The following is a 12901-nucleotide window of genomic DNA, read 5'->3' on the forward strand; positions in this document are numbered from 1 at the left end:
ACTGGCTCGATGGTAAGAGCAAACAGTATTGGGGAGAATGGACATCCCTGCCTAGTGCCCCTCCCCAGTGCAAACCAGTTAGACAATGTACTGTTGTAAGGGAATTCAATCAGGCACACAACCAAGTCTCGCCTAGCATGTAGTGCGCAAATGAAACCCTTATTTATTTTTGTCCATAAGTTCAATATTCTGAATGATATACCACTCATATCACACCCTTCTCAAATTACCCCCCAGGTCACATTGAACCAGGAATCAGGCTAGTTTGCAAAGGTAAATATTTATGTATTTATTTTAATAGTCAAATCACACATAGGTTTACTATAAATAGGTATATGGGGCAGCAATCACCCAAAGGGTGACAATACAATTCAAAAATATAAATCAAGCAATATAATTGACTTATAAGGAGGCAAAATAGAAAACTCAGGGAAAAAGAACAGTCTTGTTTTGCACACAGATAGCGTTTAGGTTAATGTTCCCCCTGCAAAGTTTTGTTTAAATACAAATGAGCAATCCTAAACCAATGTGAGTAATCAGCAGGTTTTCGGGAATGAAATACAATGTCTAGAGTTATAGGCAATCCTCCCTCCCACACAAGAGAGAAAACCTTATTTTGGCAAATGACACTTTGAAATGACAGGCAAAAATGGCGTGGTGAAATACTGCTAAATGGTCAAAATACTAAAATGGAGACAAATTCTAAATAAAGCAACACTTATCAGGTCCTAACATGCTTGGGCTATAGTATGAACCACAAGATATACTTCAGATCAGGATGGGATGGAAAAAGCTCTTTGAAATGGGCAAAAGACACGTGTACTTTGGCTGAAATTGCAAATTCGCGGCAAACGTTTACTATGGGATATTGAAAAAAAAAATTGGTCAAATTCACTGTTGCGCTATACAGTTTTTAGTTGTGGAGATAGCTAAGGATGTTAGGTATCAGTGAGAGTTGAAATTCAATTTCTATCTTTAAAAGTGAAGGAGTTATAGAGGTTTTAGTGAGAGGTGTTTTTTGAAAATAAAGACGCAAATTGTTTAAAACCAGAAAATATGGATTATGTTTTTTACTCAAGACTAGAGCATTCCAACTAGACAACCAGGTTGGGACGAAGTAAGCTCTGAGAGTGATTCATGACTTCAATAACAGATCCCCACCGCCTTCCCCGGCGGAACCAGTCCAAACACTCGAAGTGGGATTTATAGATAAGAGTTACACAAATAAAAATGACTATGAAAATGATGTTTTAGCAAATAGACAGGATAGGATAGAACTAAAGACTTTGACACCGTTACTGGTTATGAAAGTAAGTTCAGAGATTAGGGTGGAACAAGATAAGGCAAGGTACACAATAGTTCTCTAGCATCCTGTTAATACTCACAATCCAATGGGATTTAAGATTTTTGGCCCGTCAAAGTTCTGGTCAATTGGATCGTGTCTATCAGGGAAGGACAGCACATCAGCTAAACCGGTCACCGGAACTGCACGGGATCTGCCCTTCTTGTTTCTGGATATTTCAAATCAGCAGGATGGTGAGTTCAGTAGGCAAGCATTTATGGTAGCAAGCCAGATAGTTTCAGAATGCTTCCCCCCACCACAGCGCTTCACTGAGTTGTGAGGATTAGTTGAGGATTGAGGCCTAGCTGAAAATGGTTCAGCTACTACTTGGCCTGGTGGTTGGCATCTGGATCTAGAAGGATGTTGAAGGCTGGATGTTGAATGCTGGATCAAAATGCTTTGCTGGAATCAGAAAAGAGAGTGTGTGTATGTGTTGTCAGATGTCCCTATTTATCCTGTCGAATGACATCACCAAATGGGTGTATGGGCCAGCTTAACTAATCTTGCCCCTGTGAAATGGGATTGGATCAGATTCCCCTCTCTCCCTTCCATCATGGTGATTGGATCAAAGACAGATGATGTCAGGTTTATGGTTTGATTTTTATAATACTTACAAACCTCCCCTAGCCACTAGTATCAAAATTGAATTTTGTCCTAAATACATATTTATACAGTTGTAACCTCTACGAAAATCACATACAAGGATTATATATTTTATGGATTATCTGTTCATCAAAATCCTACAGCTGTGAGACCTTGTTTCACCTTTCTGCAGCATTTTGTCCATTTCGCCATGAAAAGTGTATGACCTCATCACACATCCATTTCCTGGCCTGGAGAATCTGCCATTGTTCAGACCCGAGCAGCAGACACAAGTCTGGCATACCCCACAATTATGTGTCAGTGAGCATCTGCTGAGAGCAATGCCTTCCCCTTGGGTGGAAACCTGTTTTTCAACCCCTTGCAGGCCTAGCCAGCCAAGGTTAATTCTTAATTTCTTGACCTGAAATCCAGCATAAAACAAACTTGTTGCATCAGATAACATGTATAATTTACATTCTTGATTTAAACCTGTGGGATCAAAAAACTGAGATCTGTGCTCCTTTCAGCAACAGTCCTTTTATATTTGCTAATCCGGCAGACCTTTAGTTTAGACAACCTTAAAGTTTAATCAGGAGAGCCCATTTGACAGGGGCTGTCACTTCCAGGTAGCCTATTGTGGCTGCATACAGATTTTTGACAGAAGTTGTCATTCACAGGCAATCCAGTTTTGCTGAGAAGGTGTTTTGCCCCTGACATTTCAGGACTTTATAAATTCACAGTGCTTCATTAGATTAAATGAATTTTAGCACCAAACACGATTTTGAGTGTTGGAAATTGTTATGTACAGGCATTTTGAAGTATCAGCAGCAAAGTAAATGTCATTTGCAGGCAAATTTTGTAGTTTCACTTGCAAAGCACTGCTTCTCCCTCTGCACTCTATGTTTACTTGTTATGGAGCCCACTGGTACTTTTTCTGCAGCGTGTGCTCTGTTCCACCACACATGATCATGCATGGCGGGTTGTGCAGCCATCTTTTTGTATGTTAAAAAAAACACGTTTTTGGAGGTTTTGGTGCGCACAAGGGTTTCGCCACCATTTTACTGTTTATCGCACCATAGATAGCAGAGTGAGGCCGCATAGTACAACAGAGTGGGTCAATACATCCCACACTGTTTGTTACTACCCTGGCACTTGAGTTAGAATATAGTAGCTTAACACATTTTAAAAAGTATGAGCCTATTCTGAACTTTTCGCTCACGGCAAACAGGTAGGTCCATGACACTGAGTCGAATGCCTTTTCGGCATCTAGGGACACAACCACAGCCTGTGCTTCCGGTTTTATCTGGGCCATGACCCCGAATAGTCTCGGCAAATTCAGTTCCGTTGACCTAGTTGGGATGAATCCACATTGATCTTGTTGGACCAGCATGGGCATATTTTGTAAGAGTCTTGTGGCTAACACTTTAGCATATATTTTGACATCTCAGTTTATCAAGGGAAGGGGCCTGTATGAGGACATATCATGGGGCAATTGTCTAGGTTTCAAGAGTACCGTAATTATGGCTTTCCTCATTGACACCGGAGGGTTCCTAGTTCTATTGCCTCCTCCCACACCAACAGTAGTATTGGGGCTAGTTCTCTATTCAACTCCTTGTACAGCTCCGCTCTTAGTCAGTCTGACCCCGGCGCCTTTCCACTAGCCAGTGACTTTATAGCTTCAGAGATTTCTTCTAATGTCAGGGGTTGGTCTAATGCCAGTTTATTGTCTATTCAAAGTTTCGGGAGCATTATAGTGTCTAGGTATTCTTCCATTTCACTGGTCGATTTCGAGTCATGATTCGAGTATAACTCTGCATAGAAATTTGCAAACTCATTATTGATACATTCCTCACTTGTAATCACACTGCCGTCACCAGTGAATATGTTGGATATTGGTGCATGGTGTAGGTTCGGCCTTTAATAGGTCCGCCGTGGAGCGACCTGCTCTATTCCCTTCGCAATATCGGTGCGCCCTAAGGGGTGTCACCATTTACAGAAGTTCCTGGTTTGCCAGCTTATTGAACTCTTGTAGGTTACGATTAATGTCCGCTAGTATCTTGGCCTCATGTGTGGCAGTATACAGTGATTCCAATTCTCCCAAGTGTTTTTCCACCCCCGCCAATTCAGTTCTGACCGACTTCAATGAGCCTGTGGATTTAGAGCTTAAGATCCCCCTTACCCAAACCTTAAAGATTTCCCATATAGTTGCACTCTTGTCAACTGACCCCCTGTTGGGTCTGAGGAAGTCTTCTACTTCAGTATGCAGAGCATCTGCAACAGATGGGTCATTGAGAATCTCTGGTGGCATTCTCCACCTCCTTACCGGGGGTTTTACTTCACCAAGTGCCCTTTCTAAAGATATTGGGGAGTGGTCTGAGAGGGTACAGGGGTGTATCTCGCATTTGTTAATTTTGGTCATAAGCTGTCACGCTCACCTGATTCCCACGGAGGCGCAGGTCTGGCTTCGAGTGCTGATGCTTCTTCAATGGTGAAGCGCAGGACTCTGATGATGGACAGGAAGGGCCCCTCTACTCTGGCTTTTCTGGCTCGCAGGAATATTCCCCTGTGTGTGAAAAGGGAGTATTACCTACTGACGGAATAAAGCTCAAGCCTCCCACTCCCCTCCTCGATACCCTTCCACGATTCCCTGTGAAGTCTCACCTTAGGGTCTGGAAGGATGAGTTCTCCATCCTGCTTCTGATGCAGGGGCGCGTTGAAACCCAGTTACTTCACTGGATTGAGGTTTGATGGGAGTTCAAAATAAGCTTGACTATTCAGGTGAGGCGCTGTAAGAGTTCTGTTGCAAGTTCAAAAGTTCAAGCTTAATAATAATGTTCATTGTCTTATTGCAGCAAGCGCTAATGCTTATGTCTTTTTCCCATTAGGGGCCGGGGTTCGGAATGCCGGAGATATGGCGCCGACCCGAAGTGTAAGTTCTGGATGAGCGTTCAGGTAATGTCTTTGCATTCGCTCATTCAATGTCTTTGTCTTTTTTCCCCATTGGGGCCGGGGTCCGGAATGCCAGGAAGCGGCAGGACCCAAAATGAAATGGGAATGACCCAACAGGTAAGTCTTAGAAGGAAACTGAGCTTTTCCTATTTCCCTTCCTTCTCTCACCTTGTTTTCTTGTCTTTTCTCTCTAGGCTCTGGGAAGTGGGTGCAGATCCGGATGATCGCGGATGAAGATGGAGGCGCCCAGGAAAGGTGAGTGAAATGCAGCGCTGCAGCGATCGAAGCGAAATGCTTTTAAAATGATGTCTTCCCTTTCAGGATAGTCGGTGTGATGTCCCCGTGATGCAGCTTTAGCAGGTAAGGTCTTCTTTCTCTCCAATTCTCTCTTATCTCCCTTTGCAGGCAACCCAGGATGCTGACAGGCGTGGCTGAAGTCCAGATGCAGGTGCTGACACGGTGAGCGTCCAGCTGCGAGGAGCAGAACAACGCGAAGCGTGAGTTGCTGATCGGGCGTGGTTTAAATAGCTTTGGAAGAAGTTCCAGGCATGTATCCTTCCACTGATCAGGTATGTATCCTTCCCCGACCACAACCAGGTGGAAAGTAGTCCCACAGGTAAAGTAGTTCCACTCAGGCCTCAAGAGGGCCTGGATGTAGCAGCATTGTCTGCATCAGGTAAGTGCACATTAAAACACTTGAACACATGTCTAGCTTTATGAGCCTGGCGCCTAAGGCACCAGGACAGGGGTCCAACATGAGCCTGGCGCCTAAGGCGCCAGGACTGTGTCCAAAGGGCCCCAGCTTGGGTCCGCTGGCACTTCCCTGGGGGAATGATGCCTGCCTCTGGGGTTGCTGGGTCGGACCTGGCTCCTTGGAGGTAGGCATCATGACAGTACCCCCCCTCAAGGCCCCTCCCAAGGTTGTTCCCTCCGGGGGTTTTGGCTTGTTCGGAAATCTCTGGTGGAACCTTTGTATTAATCGAGGTGCGTGAACATGGTTACTAGGCTCCCACGATCTCTCCTGAGGTCCATATCCCTTCCAGTCAACAAGATAGAAGAGTTTTGACTTTAACACCTTGGAGTCTAAAATGTCTTTAACTTCGAATTCTAATTCCCCTTCAATTTGAACTGGGTCTGGAGGCTTGGACAGTCGGGTCCCTGGTTGTACTGGCTTCAAAAGTGATGCATGAAAAACTGGATGAATACGCAAGTTAGACAGTAAATCCAGTTTAAAGGCCACGGGATTGATTATAGCCTTGATGGGATAAGGTCCTATGAATCTGGGATTGAAGGTTTGCGGGCCCTTGAGGGGTAAATGTTTCGTTGCTAGCCATACCTGGTCTCCTACTTGGTAAGGAGGAGTTTTACTTCGGTGCAAATCAGCATTTTCTTTATACTTTTTCTTGGCTTGCTGTAAATGAGTTGCAGCTTCTTTGAAGGCTTGGGTTATTGTGGAATGCAGATGATTTACTGCGGGCATTTCCAGGGTCAGAGGTGGATCTAGGTCAGAGGTCCGAGGATGGTGACCATACAAAGTATAAAAAAGAGTTTGTCCGGTTCCAGAATGCACTGAATTGTTGTATGCATATTCTGCGATCCAAAGGATGTCTTTCCAATTTAACTCGGATTGGTGTAACATGCACCGAAGATATTGCTCGAGAGTCTGATTGGTTCTTTCGGTTTGTCCGTCGGTCTGGGGATGGTGGCTGGTGGATAACCGCACATCTATTTCTGCTAGTTGGCAACATTTCTTCCAAAAATGGGAGATAAATTGATTTCCACGATCCGAGACTAATATGGAAGGAAAACCATGTATGCGAACTATATTCTCCAGAAATTCCTTGGCCAAGGTGGAAGCTGAAGGCAAACCTTTTAAAGGGATAAAGTGGGCCATTTTGGAGAACAGATCCACAATTACAAGGATAGTGTTGTAACCAGTACAAGGAGGCAGGTCAGTTATAAAGTCCATTGACAAGGTGTGCCATGGTGCCGGTGGAATATCCAAGGGTTGAAGTAGGCCGGCTGGCCTTTTCTTTTGACCCTTGTTTTGGGCACAAATTCCGCAAGACAATACAAAAGACTTTATGTCTTTTCTCCAAGAAGGCCACCAGAAGTGGCGTTTGATTTCTTCCTCCGTTTTAGCGATACCAGGGTGTCCTTCCATTAATGATTCATGATGATGGGTAATAACAAGTTCTTGCAATTCTTTACTTGGCAGAAACAACCGCTCCTGGAAGTAGGGTAAATCATCCTTAACGGTGTAATGAGGACCCTTTTGACTCCATTCCAGTAAGGCTGAAGAGTCTAGAAGTTGTTTTACTTGCGTTTGGATGTCCTCAATAGTTTGCAATGAAGTTAGGCCTAAGATTCTTTGTTCAGGTATGATTGGCATAGGTTCTAAACTCGATTTGGGTTCTTCCATGCCAATCCGGGATAAGGCGTCCGCTTTACCATTCTTGCAGCCAGGGCGATAGGTAATTACGAAATCAAATTCCGCAAAGAATAGAGCCCATCGGAGTTGTCGTGAAGATTGAGCTTTGGCCGTCTTTAAATATTGTAAATTTCTGTGGTCCGTAATTATGGTGATGGTGTGTCTTGCCCCGAGAAGGTAGTGACGCCAAGCCTTGAAAGCAGATTTAATAGCCAGTAACTCCTTGTCGGTAATTGCGTAGTTGATTTCAGGAGGAGAACATTTCCTGGACCAAAAGGCCACAGGGTGTAGTTGGTTAGTTTCCGGGTCTCTTTGCGACAGGACAGCTCCCATGGCCGAACTGGATGCGTCGGTTTCCACAATGTAAGGGAGATCTGGGTGTGGGTGCTTCAATACAGGTGCAGAGGTGAATTTGGTTTTCAGGTCCTGAAAGGCTTGTTCGGCCCCAAGAGTCCATTCAAAGCATTTGTTTTTCTTTAGGAGAGCTGTGATGGGTTAGACTGTTCGGGAAAATTCCGGAATGAATCTTCGATAGAAATTGGCGAAGCCGAGCATGCTCTGAACTCCCTTCACCGAGCTAGGAGATGGCCATTTGAGGATGGCGTCCACCTTTCGTGAGTCCATTCGGACTCCTTGAGGTGTCAGAATGAATCCGAGAAACTCAACTTCTGTGGTATGAAAAACGCATTTTTCGAGCTTTGCAAATAGTCTGTGCTGGCGCAATTTCTCAAGAACTGCCCTAACATGTTTTCTGTGATCGGATTCTGAAGAAGAGTACACCAGAATGTCGTCAATATAAACAATGACACAGACATCGATAAGTTCCCAAAGAACATCATTCATAAAGTACTGAAAGGCGGCAGGTGCATTGCACAAACCGAAGGGCATCACCTGATATTCGAAGAGCCCAAATTTGGTTCGGAATGCAGTCTTCCATTCGTCGCCTTCTTTTATACGCACCAGATGATAAGCTCCTCGGAGATCTAACTTGGTGTACACACAAGCGTCTTTCACCTGGTCGATAAGCTCGGGATCAGGGGCAGAGGATAACGATTCTTAATCGTTATTTGATTTAGGGCGCGATAGTCTATACATGTTCTAAGGTCGCCCTCTTTTTTCGGCACGAAGAACAGAGCTGAGGAGACAGGATACTTGGACGGGCGAATAAAACCATTGGCTAGGTACTGATCTAAATACTGACGCAAATGCAGGTTCTCAAGTTCCGTAAGAGCATAAATCCTACTACAAGGTAGTTGAGCATTGGGTACCAGATCGATTTGGCAATCATAAGACCGATGGGGAGGTAACGTGTTAGCCTGTTCCTTCTGAAAAACGTCTTGGAATTCTTGGTATTCTGACGGTAGCTGTACAGGGGTGGAAGTTGCTGAGGCTAGGCCCATAACTGGATTTCTTGGATAACAAGTTGGTTCACAATCAGGAAAACTTATCTTCTTTGCTCGCCAGTCGATTCTGGGATTATGTGTTTCTAACCAAGGAATTCCAAGAATTACTTGAAATTGTGGGGCCTTGATCACATCAAACACGATTGCTTCCCGATGTCCATCCTGACCCACCAGTGTCATTTCAACAGTGGAATGCGTTACAGGCCCTGAGGCTATTTCGGTTCCACCTACTGTAGTAATGACATCTTGGGTTACTTTCGGGCGGAGAGGGAGCTTAATCCTGGAAGCCAATTCACGGTCTATGTAGTTTCCAATAGCTCCACTGTCGATGTATGCTTTTACAGCATGCAACTGCTGAGGCTGTTTTGGGTCCACGAGCACCATTGGCATGACAAAATGCGAGGTCAAAGAGTTTGTTTTCAAGCTCGGCAAGCGGACCCCTACACTTGTCGGGCTAGGTCGTTTCCCGAATCAGGTGTCAATAAATCGTTATCAGTGGCTCCAACCACCTTCTTAGGTGGTTTAATCGGACAATTTCGAAGAAAGTGACCGCAAGTCCCGCAATACAGACAAAGTTGCATTTGCCGCCTTCTCTCTCGTTCCTTCTGCGTTAATGGTCCTTTAACACCGCCGATTTGCATAGCTTCGGATACGTCGGTAGTTTGCGTGGGTTTTGATCGGTACTCGGGTTTCGTACTTGAACCGATCTGCTTTTCTATTTTGAAGTCTGTGATCAAGTTGAACCACCAAGTCTATGTAGTCTGTGCAGACCTGGGGTGGATCTACTATCTGAGCTAGAACATCCTTAAGCTCTCCGCGCAGGCCTCGATGAAACAATGTGATCCTTTGGTTTTCTGCCCATCCAGTTTCCACAACCAGTCTATTAAAGGTGGCAACGTAGGACAGGAGATCCTGATAACCTTGTCGTAAGGATAGCAGTTCGTTATCAAGGGCCTGTCCTTGAGAGTGTCGAGCAAACAATCTTTCCATGCTGGCCTGGAAACCCTGAAAATCCTGGAGAATGGGATCATCCTGATTTACCAATGGAATAGACCAATCGGCAGCACTGCCACTGAGGTAAGATAGTATAAAGGCTACCTTGGTCTGGTCGTTAGGGAAGGCCCCGGGTCTGCATAGAAAGTGTAAACGACATTGGTTCATAAAGACGGCATATTTCTTGGGATCCCCCGCAAAAAGTTCAGGCGGGGCCAAAGGCATGTGTCCAGGTAGATTGATGTGTACCGGGTTATTCAAACCCATTGATGTGGAAGTACCTCCGGAATTAGGTAAAGGAGTGTGTCCTGCCTGGGCCTGCAATAACCTTTTGGCCAGGTCATCAGTTCTTTCCTTGGATAGGATCAGTTCTCTTTTGAGAGCGTTAGTCTCCTGGCGGGCTGAGCGCACTTCTGCCCGTAAATCCCCCAAAAGCTGGGCCAGCTGATCTGTCTCGGAAGTCTCCATAGTGCCCGGGTGGGAAATTGTGGGTAGGCTTCGCGTTCTGTCACGCTGATCTGATTCCCACGGAGGCGCAGGTCTGGCTTCGAGTGCTGATGCTTCTTCAATGGTGAAGTGCAGGACTCTGATGATGGACAGGAAGAGCCCCTCTACTCTGGCTTTTCTGGCTCGCAGGAATATTCCCCTGTGCGTGAAAAGGGAGTATTACCTACTGACGGAATAAAGCTCAAGCCTCCCACTCCCCTCCTCGATACCCTTCCACGATTCCCTGTGAAGTCTCACCTTAAGGTCTGAAAGGATGAGTTCTCCATCCTGCTTTTGATGCAGGGGCGCGTTGAAACCCAGTTACTTCACTGGATTGAGGTTTGATGGGAGTTCAAAATAAGCTTGACTATTCAGGTGAGGCGCTGTAAGAGTTCTGTTGCAAGTTCAAAAGTTCAAGCTTAATAATAATGTTGATTGTCTTATTGCAGCAAGCGCTAATGCTTATGTCTTTTTCCCCTTAGGGGCCGGGGTTCGGAATGCCGGAGATATGGCGCCGACCCGAAGTGTAAGTTCTGGATGAGCGTTCAGGTAATTTCTTTGCATTCGCTCATTCAATGTCTTTGTCTTTTTTCCCCATTGGGGCCGGGGTCCGGAATGCCAGGAAGCGGCAGGACCCGAAATGAAATGGGAATGACCCAACAGGTAAGTCTTAGAAGGAAACTGAGCTTTTCCTATTTCCCTTCCTTCTCTCACCTTGTTTTCTTGTCTTTTCTCTCTAGGCTCTGGGAAGAGGGTGCGGATCCGGATGATCGCGGCTGAAGATGGAGGCGCCCAGGAAAGGTGAGTGAAATGCAGCGCTGCAGCGATCGAAGCAAAATGCTTTTAAAATGATGTCTTCCCTTTCAGGATAGTCGGTGTGATGTCCCCGTGATGCAGCTTTAGCAGGTAAGGTCTTCTTTCTCTCCAATTCTCTCTTATCTCCCTTTGCAGGCGACCCAGGATGCTGACAGGCGTGGCTGAAGTCCAGATGCAGGTGCTGACACGGTGAGCGTCCAGCTGCGAGGAGCAGAACAACGCGAAGCGTAAGTTGCTGATCGGGCGTGGTTTAAATAGCTTTGGAAGAAGTTCCAGGCATGTATCCTTCCACCGATCAGGTATGTATCCTTCCCCGACCACACCCAGGTGGAAAGTAGTCCCACAGGTAAAGCAGTTCCACTCAGGCCTCAAGAGGGCCTGGATGTAGCAGCATGGTCTGCATCAGGTAAGTGCACATTAAAACACTTGAACACATGTCTAGCTTTATGAGCCTGGCGCCTAAGGTGCCAGGACATGGGTCCAACATGAGCCTGGCGCCTAAGGCGCCAGGACTGTGTCCAAAGGGCCCCAGCTTGGGTCCGCTGGCACTTCCCTGGGGGGAATGATGCCTGCCTCTGGGGTTGCTGGGTCGGACCTGGCTCCTTGGAGGTAGGCATCATGACATAAGCGTAGTGGATATCAACTAATAGTCTATGTGGGATTCGGTGTCATGTACAGAGGAATAGAAGGAGTATTGCCTTGTTTGTGAGTGCAGTGTCCTCCAGGCGTCCACCATGGACATTTGTGATAGGATGTGTGATATCGTGGTGGATGCCTTAGTAGGAGCTCAGTGTTTGGTAGTCGAGCGGTCCAGAGAGACATCATGAATGGTGTTGAAGTCACCCTCCCCCCACATTATTTGCTCGTTCCCCCAAGGGCCTATTTCATGTACAACATGTGTGTAGAAGTCAGGGTCATCAATATTAGGAGCACATGTATTTACAAGCACAATCTCCTTTTCAGTGATATTACCCCACACTATTACATACCGCCCCTGTGGGTCAATTTTGTTCTTTTCGAATTGGAAACCTATGGAAGGGTGCACAAGTGTGAGGACTCCTCTTGCCTGAGTCGAGTATTTTGTAAAGTATCTTTGTTGCCCCCATTTTCGAAGGATCTCTGCGTTTACCTCCGGAGCGCGTGTGTTTCTTGTACCATGACAATTTAGGGGTGATGTCTAGTGATACATGTCCCCACCTTCCTTGACTTAGCTTGATTGTTGAGGCCCCACACATTCCATGTAAGGAGTTTTATCCACAGCCCATTAGCCGTTGCCATGTCTATGTTGTGCTATAGTTTCGTTAATCTCCATGATCTGTAAGCATGTACTGTGTGCAGCAGCGTGACCACACGTTTTAACATATTGGATCCCTTCAACTGGATCCCAAAATCCAAACTTCTCCCCTCCCTCCCTATAGGGCCTAACAGAGCTTGTCAATCTTTGTTAATATCCCCCACCCCGCATCAACTCCCCCAGCTCGATAATGCTGACCCACAACTCTCAAAACCCTTCCAGTGGGCATCGCCTTAACCGAGGAACTTTCCTGAAGGTCACTCATTGCAGCCCCTTGGCTGCCCTCAACAGAGGGTCACAACCCTGTTACACATAAGCATTCCTCAGTGTCTACCATTTAAACATGCATTCAATAGTACTAAAAGAAAAGGATATATTGCACAACTTTAGTTAATCCGAAGAGTCTTGTCTCTCAGCTCCAGGTCTTGGCCTCGCATTTTGGTCTGCTGCTCGATCTCGGGGGGGCGGTAGAGGGATGGAGGCCTCAACATATGCCATGGCCTCAGTCGGATTCTCAAATAAATGAGCTCTGCCCCCCTATTGGATCCTCATTTTTGCCGGGAAAATTAAGGCATAGGGCACATTGCGCATTCGGATCTGCTTTT

Source organism: Ambystoma mexicanum, chromosome 14, assembly GCF_040938575.1.
Source record: "Ambystoma mexicanum isolate Mex_15411 chromosome 14, UKY_AmexF1_1, whole genome shotgun sequence".
In the NCBI taxonomy this organism is placed as follows: Eukaryota; Metazoa; Chordata; class Amphibia; order Caudata; family Ambystomatidae; genus Ambystoma; species Ambystoma mexicanum.